General features: G+C 46.2%; 1 pseudogene; it reads right to left on the bottom strand.

Annotated features, from left to right (window-relative positions):
* Nucleotides 1–5,835: 5,835 nt before the first annotated feature.
* Nucleotides 5,836–7,653, bottom strand: LOC132497464 (protein phosphatase 1D-like; annotated as a pseudogene).
* Between the last annotated feature and the right edge of the window lie 3,622 nt (nt 7,654–11,275).

Below are 11,275 nucleotides of genomic sequence, written 5' to 3'. Positions count from 1 at the left end.
TACTGCTAGGAGACTTGGAGACTAGGTGACTTGTCAAAGCTCTTCGAGGCCAGCGGGCCCACCATCCTTTGGGTGCACTAGGCTTGGTTAAGCTGTAGGAGGGCCCGCCTGGATCTGGTGATGGTGGTCCCATGCAGAGGGGACCAGGCACTACAGGACCAGTGGGAGCTCATTTGCTGGCACATCCTGCCCAGCTCCCTCAGCCCCAGGACCCTCCATCCTTGGGACCCAAGCCTGCGCAGGCTCCAGGGATGTGACATTAGCTTAGGTTACCAGGCCTGAGGGGAACATAGGAGGCATTTCTTTCCTTCTTCTTCTTCTTCTTTTTTGATTGTTTGTTTCTAATTTAACTTTTAGGTTATATTGGAGTAGAGTTGATTTACACTGTTGTGTTTGTTTTACGGGTACAGAAACTTGATTCAGTCATACATATCAATATAACAATTCCTTTTCGAATTCTTTCCCCATTTAGGTTATTACAGAGTGCTGAGTAGACTTGCCTGTGCTATAGAGTGGGTCCCTGTTGATAATATATTTTCTATATATATGAGTGTGTGTATGTTAATGCCAACCTCCTGATTTATCCCTCCTGCTCACCTTTCCCCTTTGGTAACCATTAATTTCTTTTCTTTTTTTTTTGCGGTACGCGGACCTCTCACTGTTGTGGCCTCTCCCGTTGCGGAGCACAGGCTCCGGACACGCAGGCTCAGTGGCCATGGCTCACGGACCCAGCCACTCCGCGGCATGTGGGATCTTCCCAGACCGGGGCACGAACCCATGTCCCCTGCATCGGCAGGCGGACTCTCAACCACTGCGCCACCAGGGAAGCCCCATGTGTCTTTTTGAAATAGGATTTTCTGTGGATATACTCCCAGGAGTGGGGTTGCCGGATCATTTGGTAGCTCTAGTTTTAGTTTTTTAAGGAACCTCCATACTGTTCTTCACAGTGGCTCTTAACCAATTTCCATTCTCACCAACAGCGAGGAGGGTTCCCTTTTTTCCACACCCTCTCCAACATTTATTGTTTGTAGACATTTTGATGATGGCCATTCTGACTGGTGCGATGTGATAGCTCGTTGTCATTTTCATTTGCGTTTCTCTGATAATTAGCCACGTTGAGCATCTTTTCATGTGCTTTTATTTTTTTTTCCTTAAACAGTGTGAGTAAAAGTTATCTCTTGAAATGGGCTTCTGGAAAGTCTTCCCATTTTTGAATTCTTCTTCGATGACCTACCCCAGCACGTTACTTGAGGGCAGGTATCACCTAACGCCCCTCAGGCCTTGTGAACATTAAGTACCCAGCAGCAGCGGGTTTATAGCTGTTGTTACAGGAAGCGGCCACAAGGCGGCAGGATTTCTTCATGCTCCAGTGTGGTGACTCAGGCAACCAGAGCCTTAGGGAAAGTTGTGTTCCTGGCTTGTAAAAGAGAGGGGAGTGTGCCAGCACAAAGACTCAAGGGCTTGTGCCTCATTCCTTTTTCCCCCTTACCCTGGCAGATGCCAATCCCTACATAACCACTCTGCTGAGGGTGCTGTCGTCCGTACATGGGGCTACTCTAAGGAAGGAGGCTGCAGGTGGGGACCTTACCACTAGGGGACCTGGTGACCAGGTCCCTTGTTAACGCTCTTTGAGCCCAGAGGGTCCACCATCTTTGGGGTGCAGTAGGCTTGGCTTAGGTGTAGGAGGGCCTGCCTGGACCTGGTGATCGTAGTCCCATCTAGAGGGGACGGGGCACTCTGAGTCCGGGCAGGGCTCCTTTGTTGGCACGTCCTCCCCGCTGGCTCCCTCAGCACCAGCGTACTCCAGCCATGGGACCCAAGGCTGCTCAGGCTCCAGGGATGTGACACCAGCTTAGGTCACTAGGCCTGAGGGTAACAGAGTAGGCATTTCTTTCCTTACTTTTTTTTGTGTTGTTTTTCATTTAACTTTTACTTTAACTTGGAGTAGACTTGATTTACAATGTTGTTTTTGTTTTAGGTGTACAGCAACTTGATGCAGTCATAGATATCCATATGTCTATTGTTTTTCGAATTCTTTCCCCATTTAGGTTATTACAGAGTGCTGAGTAGAGTTCCCTGTTCTGTATAGTAGGTCCCTGTTGATGATCTATTTTATGTGTGTGTGTGTGTGTGTGTGTGTGTGTGTGTTAATGCCAACCTCCTAATTTATCCCCCCTGCCCACCTTTCCCCTTTGGTAAACATAAATGTCTTTTTGAAGTCTGCCAGCCTGTTTCTGTTTTGTCAAGTTGTCATTTGTATCAATTTTTACATTCCACCCAGAAGTGTTATCCTATGATATTTGTCTTTGTCTGACTGTGTTCACTTAGTTTGATCACCTCTGCATCCATCCATTTTGTGGCAGATGGCATTATTTCATTTTTTGAATGGCTGCATCATATTTCATATATATGTACACCACATCTTCTTGAGCACCTAACATGAGCCAAGTATTATTGTGTGGAGTTTATATTCTTTATCTCAATGGTATAATAGCTCTCTGTAGTAAGGGGTTATTATTGTCACAATTTTTTTCCCCATAAATAAATAAATAAATATGTTTGTTTGTTTATTTATTTATTTAGCCTGTATTGGGTCTTCGTTCCTGCACGTGGGCTTTCTCTAGCTGCGGCGAGTGGGGCCTACTCCTCGTTGCGGTGCACAGGCTTCTCATTGCGGTGGCTTCTCTTGCTGCGGAGCACAGGCTGTAGGTGCGCAGGCTTCAGTAGTTGTGGCTCGAGGGCTCAGTAGTTGTGGCTCACGGGCTCTAGAGCTCAGACTCAGTAGTCGTGTCGCACAGGCTTAGTTGCTCTGGAGCCTGTGGGATCTTGCCGTGTCCCCTGCATTGGCAGGCGGATTCTTAACCACTGCACCCCCAGGGAAGTCCTATTGTCAGAATTTTACAAATGAATACGTGGGGGTTTACTGAGAGGTTTGAATTCAAATTCAGTGAGTATGTCTCCACGTGTGACCGTGGTTGCACCACTTTCGCTTTTCATCTACCCCTATTGCTGTTTTGTGCCCCACTCTAGGTTCTTGAGGTAGGTATCCCAGGCTTCTCTCTCTTCACTACTCCTGGCCCTGCCGCTGAAAGACCTCCCGTGACCTGGCTCCATACACGGAGCCTGGAAGGGCCAGTCGCAGCCTCTGTCTTCCCTTCCATACTCAGAGCTGAAGATCTTACTCAGAGGCCTTACTGGTGAGGAGTCAGACACTTACAGAAAATAATAGGAACAAAAGACAGAAAAGTTGGGGGAAGCAACTTTAGAATTTATCAGAGCCTGGCGATGGGGAAGAAGGCTAGAGAACCATGCTGGCTGGCAATCGATGTTACCTAAACGAGTGTGTATGTGAAGATCTGATCGTTTATGTAGCAGAGCCAACTGTTGAGATAGGCATGTATGACAAGAAGCTGATAGCTGCTTGGACTTGCTAAAAATTGAATTAATTTTAAGCAACACAGTGTTTAGTGAGGAGAAGTGGCTATGCCTCAGTATATTTCCAATGCCAAGAATATGCTGGTACCTAATTAGGCACCTGAGTCTTGTGCCACCCTGTGATAGAATCTGCATTGCATGCCATCCATGCCAGGAGAACCAACCACCAGTCCAGCAACTGGAATGGATGAGAAGCCCTCAAATGGACACTATAAGGTGGAGGGTTATTGAGATAATACCTGAAACAATGTCCTGAGAGCACCACGTTGCTGGATTTGACTTTAATAAAGCTTTTGCTCCAGGCATATTGATACCTCAGAAAAGCCTGTGTAATTATAACAAAATTAGGAGTTTATTTTTTCTTTATCGAGTGTTGTAGTACAATGGGAACTGACACAGCAAAATTTGTTAACATTGCTAGAAAGTGGGTTACGTCCTTCTAAATTTCACTGCATCTACCAACTTGTAGGCAATAGGGATATGGTACGACCAATTTAAATTTTATATTTTAAAATACCACTCAGAAATGTTTAACTTAATATGATGATTTGAGCACAGACATCCAACTCTCTAATTCCCCATCCTTGTGACTGATCTTGTCCTGAAAAGAATACAAAAGAGAAGAGAACAAATAACAATACTACCTTTTGCCTCAATTCTTAAGGACTTTTCTTCATTCTTAAAGACTTGTGTAGATGGATCTGAATTGATCGTGAGGGATGACTCAAAGCCTTTTCTGAGAAAGTTTCTGTTTCTTAGGCAGCAAGTAGAGGAGATTTGAGCAAGGTTTTATTAATGTCCCTGAGTTTGGAGGAGCTAGGAGGGCATTCTGAGTGACTGTTGAGGGACCAGATGAGAATGTCAGTATTTGTTGCAATAGCTCAGTAGTAATAGAAGCTCTATTAAACAAAGCCAAAGATGGACAGGTCTTCTCTCTGACTATCCTATTCTGAAGAATGGGACAAAGAAGGAAAGTACACACAACATGGCCAGATCACAGGGCTTCTCGGTCAAAGAGAAAACTGATAAAGCCAGTACCTGGTGGGTTGGCCTCATCAAATGTGAGAGACACTCTGTAGGTTCCCCTCAATTCCTGAATTCTGGTCGATCTTTATTTTTTTTGCGGTACGCGGGCCTCTCACTGTTGTGGCCTCTCCCGTTGCGGAGCACAGGCTCCGGACGCACAGGCTCAGCGGCCATGGTTCACGGGCCCAGCCGCTCTGCGGCATGTGGGATCTTCCCGGACCCGGGCACGAACCCGTGTCCCCTGCATCGGCAGGCGGACTCTCAACCACTGCGCCACCAGGGAAGCCCTCTGGTCAATCTTCGAATGGAAAAGTTGACTTGTATCAAACAGTCCTGGAGTTTACTGTCTGTGGGGAGGACCGCTCACATGGGCAATGAGCTCATATTGTCATTCACCAAAGAGTCACTTATTCTCTCTGTGGGAGGGTTATTCTTTTTTTTTTTTTTTTAACAGTTCACTGATTTTGTTAGATGAACAAACATGTCCATATAATCAATGAAAACCATAGGATATATAAAATAATTTAAGAAATGTTGGGAATTAGCAGCACCATGTTATTGACATAGCAAGAAAAACTTCACATATTTTATGCGAACCCTAGAAGAGGATATAACTACTTTTAAGACCCACTAATGCCACTGAATGTCCAGGATGATTGAGAAGGGCATCTTTTTAGGCAAACCTACCTCCTTCTACTTCAAAGATTTGGTGAGCAAATCTGATGATTAATGTTTATAAAAAATGCTACTGAAAGAAATAAGAGATACTGCATAGTATTTTAATTAGGACAAGGAGACTAAAACCCAGCTGCTTTTGCATGGCTCAACACTTCTGCTTCTATGAAAAATTTAGTTCTGAATTATGAAATCAGAAATAAAGAATAATTTTTAAAAGACACTAGTTGTCTCTAAGAAACATTAAGTGGAACACAGGTCACTATGAAAATACATCACTTTTCCAGTTTGCTTCATAATTTACTTTAAAAAGTTGTGTAGCTTTCATCACACGTGACTTATACAAATGTCTTAATAAGCATTTTTAAAAGTTTAAATGTATTTCTAAAATCGAATAGATTCTTTTGATTTTTTTTTAAACCTTTAGCCCTGTTGTTACATTTACTGTGTATCAGTGTAAGAGACTGAGTTTGTGTGAAGGATACAAATTTACACACATTTTATAGCAACTTATACCCTAACATCTACAAAATTCACATTTATAATACAAGCAAGTACAAGGCCAGGATAAAACTGTTGAATTCCAAAAAGTCAAACTGTATACTATTTTTATTTTGTCCCCTTAAAAAAAGTTCAGCTTCGGCACTAAATTCATAAAGCCCTCTTAGAAGTCTGGAAAAAAAAAATTCCAGATATATTTCAGCAAACACAAACAGTTTTTCTGTGCTGGTGAAGTAAAGGATTTCCCATTTTCTTCTGGCCCCTAAGTCTGCGTCACATGGTAAGTTTAACAGAGTTCTTTCGCCGTGAGTTTGTGGGGAGGCTTGCAGGCTGAGCACCGCTGCTTCAACTTAAACCATTTTGTCTATGCTTCTTCACAAGAGGGCCAGAGTTGGATTCTTCTAATGTCCTTTTGAAGTTTGTTGGAGGGGTTCTTTCAACTTCTTGAGCTTTCATTTGACCTGGGATCGACATCTCTAAGTTTTTTTGGTCCATGATGGTGTTTGTTGAATTGGTAGGCACAAGGCCAACTGACAGGCTATTATTCAAAGAATCATGTATCCTTAAAGTCAGGGCTTTAGTGCAATTTTCTTCAAGTGGCTCTGGATCTTTTGAGGATATGACCGCAGGCTGGACATTCCCTCGAGCTATCTCAGCTGCGACTTCTAAATAATTCTCTGAGAAGGCATTACTACGAACAAGAGCAGGTATGTGGTCCTTAGAGTTCAGCCTTGGCCGTGGGTCCTCCTCCAGTGACTTGACTGGTGGTGTAGAACATGGAGAAGGAGTCATCACGCAGGTTTCTTGACTATTATAGGAAGGGCTATCAGTCAGGTTCAGATAGAGCTCGTCTCCATTGGTGAAATCTCCCTGAGTGCCCACTCCTGGAGAGATGCAGATTACTATGGCACTAGTATTATCCGCTCGAAGCCTACGCTGCCTCCAGCGGCCTAGAGCTCGATTCACAAGCATTTTGGCACAAGACTGTCCATGCTCACCCATCAGGTATTTTATCTCCTCTTGGTCCTGGCACATTGAGATGGCATCTTGAGGTGGAATCATATTCCAAAGACCATCACTCCCCAAGATAATATACTTGTGCTTCTGGGGATCAAGAGTGTGGACACTTGTGTCTGGTTCAGGTGACACCACAAACTCACCACTGAAGGAATCATAGCTCCAGAAATCACCAAGTGCTCTTGCTACTGCCAGAAATGGAATCTGGTCAATGACTGTGCTCCTTCTCACAGGTCCACTGTGAGTGAGCCGAGGTCGTTTCCAAACTACACGATTCACCCCAGACTTGTTCATCACGCTCCCACCAAGTCCTTCAATTCGTTCTCTTTCCTTGGGAAGTTCTGGCTTATGGTCCTGTGTCACCTCCACAGCTCTGACAAAATCATCCTTTGGGTCATCCTGAATCCCAAGAACCACCCCTGAGTCACCCACATGAGCCACATACATCTTCAGGCCCCGTATGACGACCACACTGGCAGTTGTCCCTGACGTGCTGGGAAGACCTGTCACAGTCTTTGGCCATTCTGCCAGTTTCTTCCACATGGCGAGATGACAAGCGAGGAAGCCTTTGCGGATGGCAGCGCACACCTTCGCCGGCTCGGAAGAGGTGAAGCCCTTCTGCTTCTTGATGAAACCCCACAAGTGCTCCCGGGCAAACTGTGCCGCCTCCCGCCCGCCGTGCCCGTCGCACACGGCGAAAAAGGCCACTGAGGAACGACGGCGACCGCAGCAGCCGGGAGCCGGCGAGGCCCCGGCGTCCGGCGGCGCGTCGCAAGCCTCTCGGGCTGCCACCGCCGGGCCTTCCCCCGAGATTTCGCCGCCAGGAAAAGCCAGCGGTGACCGCTGCGGAGGCAACGGCTGAGAGAGAGACCGCCGCGGCGAGGGTTCTTCTTCAGCCGTGGGCTCGGGCTCCACCACGATCTGAGTAACGTCCTCCATGTACTTCCTCCCGCCCTGGTCTGAGAAGACGCTCACTCCCAGGGAGTACAGCCCCGCCATGGCAGGCTGGCCGAGATCCCGCCGGTCCCACGCAGCCCGCCGAATGCGGCAGCGGGATGCACACTCGGCGCTCGCCGGCCAACTATTGTTTATCTTCGACTACGTCGAGAAGCGGGAGGGAGCGGTCCCGGGGGGGAGGGGCGCGCACGAGGTCGAGACTTGTCCGCCAGAGCTGGGCAGAAGCGCCAGGGGGAAAGGAGCCGACCAGCTGCGTCTGTGCAATGCGCTTCCCGGGAGGGTTATTCTTCACACTCTGTTGAAGTCAGGCTTGGCCATGAGACTTGTTTTGGCCAATGCAAAGTGACCCTGACCCAGCCTCATGCACAGCATCCCGTTCCCTTTGAGTAGAACGCCTCCCCTTCCCGAGTTGCCTACTTAGAGAGCTGCTACTCATCCCAAACAGTCAGCTGGCTCAGAAGCCTTAGCCCACCTATTCAGGCAGGTGTCAAGAGCAGCCTGCTCATTCCTTTGTGGTAGCTCTGGTCATATTATTCACTTCCACACCTTCTCTCTCCCACCTGGAGATCCTTGTGGGCAGAGGATAATGTTCTAGTCATCTTTGTCACCCTGGCACCTTATATAGTTCATGGCACATAGGAGATACTTAATAAATCTTGGATCAAGTGAGTGAGTGAAATGATTTCTGCAATCAGTAGTTACAGCATATATTGGACAGTTCAAGCACGTCAACATTCATTTATTCGGCAGACATTTATTAAGCTCATTCTTTGTGCCAAGCATCGTGATAGGTGCCAAGATTACATTTGTGAATAAGTTAGTCCTGGCATCTGTCCTCGTATTGCTTAGGAAACCTACGAGAAGATAGACAGCCATATACAGTGGAAGGCAGGAGTCTGGCAAGAAATACAGTTTCATGAACCCCACCCACACTGAAAGATCGGAGAGCAGAATATAGGAGTGGGGTGGGGGACTTCCCTGGTGGTGCAGTGGTTAAGAATCTGCCTGCCGTTGCAGGGGACACAGGTTTGAGCCCTGGTCCAGGAAGATCCCACATGCTGCGGAGCAACTCAGTCCGTGTGCCACAACTACTGAGCCTGCGCTCTAGAGCCCTCAAGCCACAACTACTGAGCCCACGAGCCACAACTACTGAGCCTGCATGCCACGACTACTGAAGCCTGCACGCCTAGAGCCCGTGCTCCACAACAAGAGAGGCCACTGCAGTGAGAAGCCCGCGCACCGCAATGAAGAGTAGCCCCTGCTCGCTGCAACTAGAGAAAGCCCACGCGCAGCAACAAAGACCCAGCGCAGCCATAAATAAATTTATTTTTTTTTTAAAAAAGGGGCTTCCCTGGTGGCGCAGTGGTTGAGAGTATGCCTGCCGATGCAGGGGACACGGGTTCGTGCCCCGGTCTGGGAAGATCCCACATGCCGCGGAGTGGCTGGGCCCGTGAGCCATGGCCACTGAGCCTGCACGTCCGGAGCCTGTGCTCAGCAACGGGAGAGGCCACAACAGTGAGAGGCCCGCGTACCGCAAAAAAAAAAAAAACAAAAAAAGGAGTGAGGTGGGGCTTGCTCAGGTTAAGTTCTGTACCATGGCTATGGCAAGAGGTTGTTGAATTAATGGCTGTTATGATTCCATACGGAATGTTGGCCATGCAGGGGTGCTATTTACTTCTTCAAATCCTCATTATTTAAAACATTTCTCTTATACTCCTGATTCTGGGACTAGCCTAGGTGGTCTCTGTCAAACCCCACCTGCCAGCCTTGAAGTTCAGCACACTTCCTCACTTTTATGCCTTCTGAGGGGATTGCTGTCTGTGACTGGGGAGAGCAATTCAGGTTACACATTACTATGCATTCTCGGAATTCATCCTCAGGTCTTAAATGGTGTGATCAACTAGACAGTGTCTCCTGACCTTGAGAAGGAGCGATTGGCATCAGGAAGCACGCTGAGCTGATGCTGCCCTGCACTTAGTCTCTAGACTGCTGCTTGGTTCCAGGAACGACGTAAGAGAATCATCATAGCTTTTCTGAGGGCTCTGTGAGCAAGGCCTTGATGAGGCTTGATGAGGCTGGAAGAGAAGACAGCTGTCGTTTGATGAGCACCCATTAGGTATTAAGTTCCTTCCATTCATTGTCTATGTAAAACTTTCTAATAAACTTCATGAGGTAGGCATTATATCCCCATTTTATAGATGAGGAAACTGAGGCTGGATGGGTACATTATTTGTCCAAGGTTATACAGCCCAAAGTGGTGAAATTCGGTTTTAAAACCAGGTCTGTCTCTCTCCACAGCTCCAAATTCTCTTTCTTCATGTGATTTGCAAGATAGAGCCCCTGCCCTTGTAGCATTTGTAACTTGCTTAAGGAGACAAGATTCCTGAAAGTATGTTTAATAAAAAAAGGTGACAGCAACTTAAAGTTGATGAAAGAGAGCTACTTTTATTGACATGGGAATGGTCACAACATATTGCTAAGTGAGGAAAAGCAAGCTTGAGAGTAGCAAGGTAGGCTCCAGTGGAGGCAAACAGTGAGGTGTATCGTGCCCCCTACCCAGATCAAGAGAGCCCAGACGGCTTCCTCACGTCTTCTGCCAGTCAGCCTCCTCCCAAGGGTCAACCACTGTAATGATTTCTCTTACTGTAGGTTAGTGTAGATGACAAACAAAATAATTTAGTATCTGCTCTTTTATGTTTAGATGCTTTTACCACATTTTGTCTGTGAGGTTTATCCATGTTGTTACGTGTAGCAGAGGCTTTTTAAAATTGCTGAGTACTATTCCATTGACTGAATATACCACTGGTTGATGGATATTTGGGTGGCTTCAGATTTGGGGCTTTTGTAAATACTATGAACGTTCTTTTACATGCCTTTTGACTGACCTATTCATGTATATCTCTTGAATATCTATAGGTAGATAGATACATTGATATAATTTTATATTAATTAATTATTTTATGAGTGGAATTGTTGCATCACACAGGTTAGGCATATGCTTGGCTTAGACAGATACTGCCAAAAGTTTTACAAAATAGTTGTAATGAAGTATCCTGCTTCCAGCAGTGTATGAGAGTCTTAGATACTCTGCAGCCTCCTCCTTCGTAGTCTTTTCTAGTTCCCCGAACACGGATTGAACCCATGCCCTCTGCATTGGAAGCACGGAGTCTTAATCACTGGACCACCGGGGAAGCCCCTGGGTAGTCTTTTTAATATTAGCCATTCTGGTGTTAGTATAGATGTAACATATTGTGGTTTTAGTTATATTTCCCTAATGACTAATGATGTTGAGTACCTTTTTCATATCCTTATTGGCCATTTGGATATTCTTTTTGTGTAGGTAGTAGCGTTGGGGTGAGGGTTCCAACTGTGCCTGCAGGGGCTGGCATGGTTTGAACTTCCACTGGCACCAGGAGAGGGAGCCCGCAGGGTTTCTTACAAGCCTGTCCAGGTGTGGGGCAATAGGATAAGAGGGGAGAAAGAGGTTTGAAAGCTGTTAGTGATCAAATATCAGTAATGAAGTTATACTCTTTATTACAATGTTGCTCAGATCTGTGGTGATAAGATAATACATCTGAAATAGCCAATACTTACCTTGTTGCCTACACTTGGAACACAAGATAAATAAGTATGAAAATGAGATACTGATTATCTTAACTCTTTG

The sequence above is a fragment of the Mesoplodon densirostris genome, chromosome 10, assembly GCF_025265405.1.
Source record: "Mesoplodon densirostris isolate mMesDen1 chromosome 10, mMesDen1 primary haplotype, whole genome shotgun sequence".
NCBI classification, from domain to species: Eukaryota; Metazoa; Chordata; class Mammalia; order Artiodactyla; family Ziphiidae; genus Mesoplodon; species Mesoplodon densirostris.
Note: the sequence above shows the minus strand (reverse complement) of the source record. Positions and strands in the feature narration are given on the sequence as shown.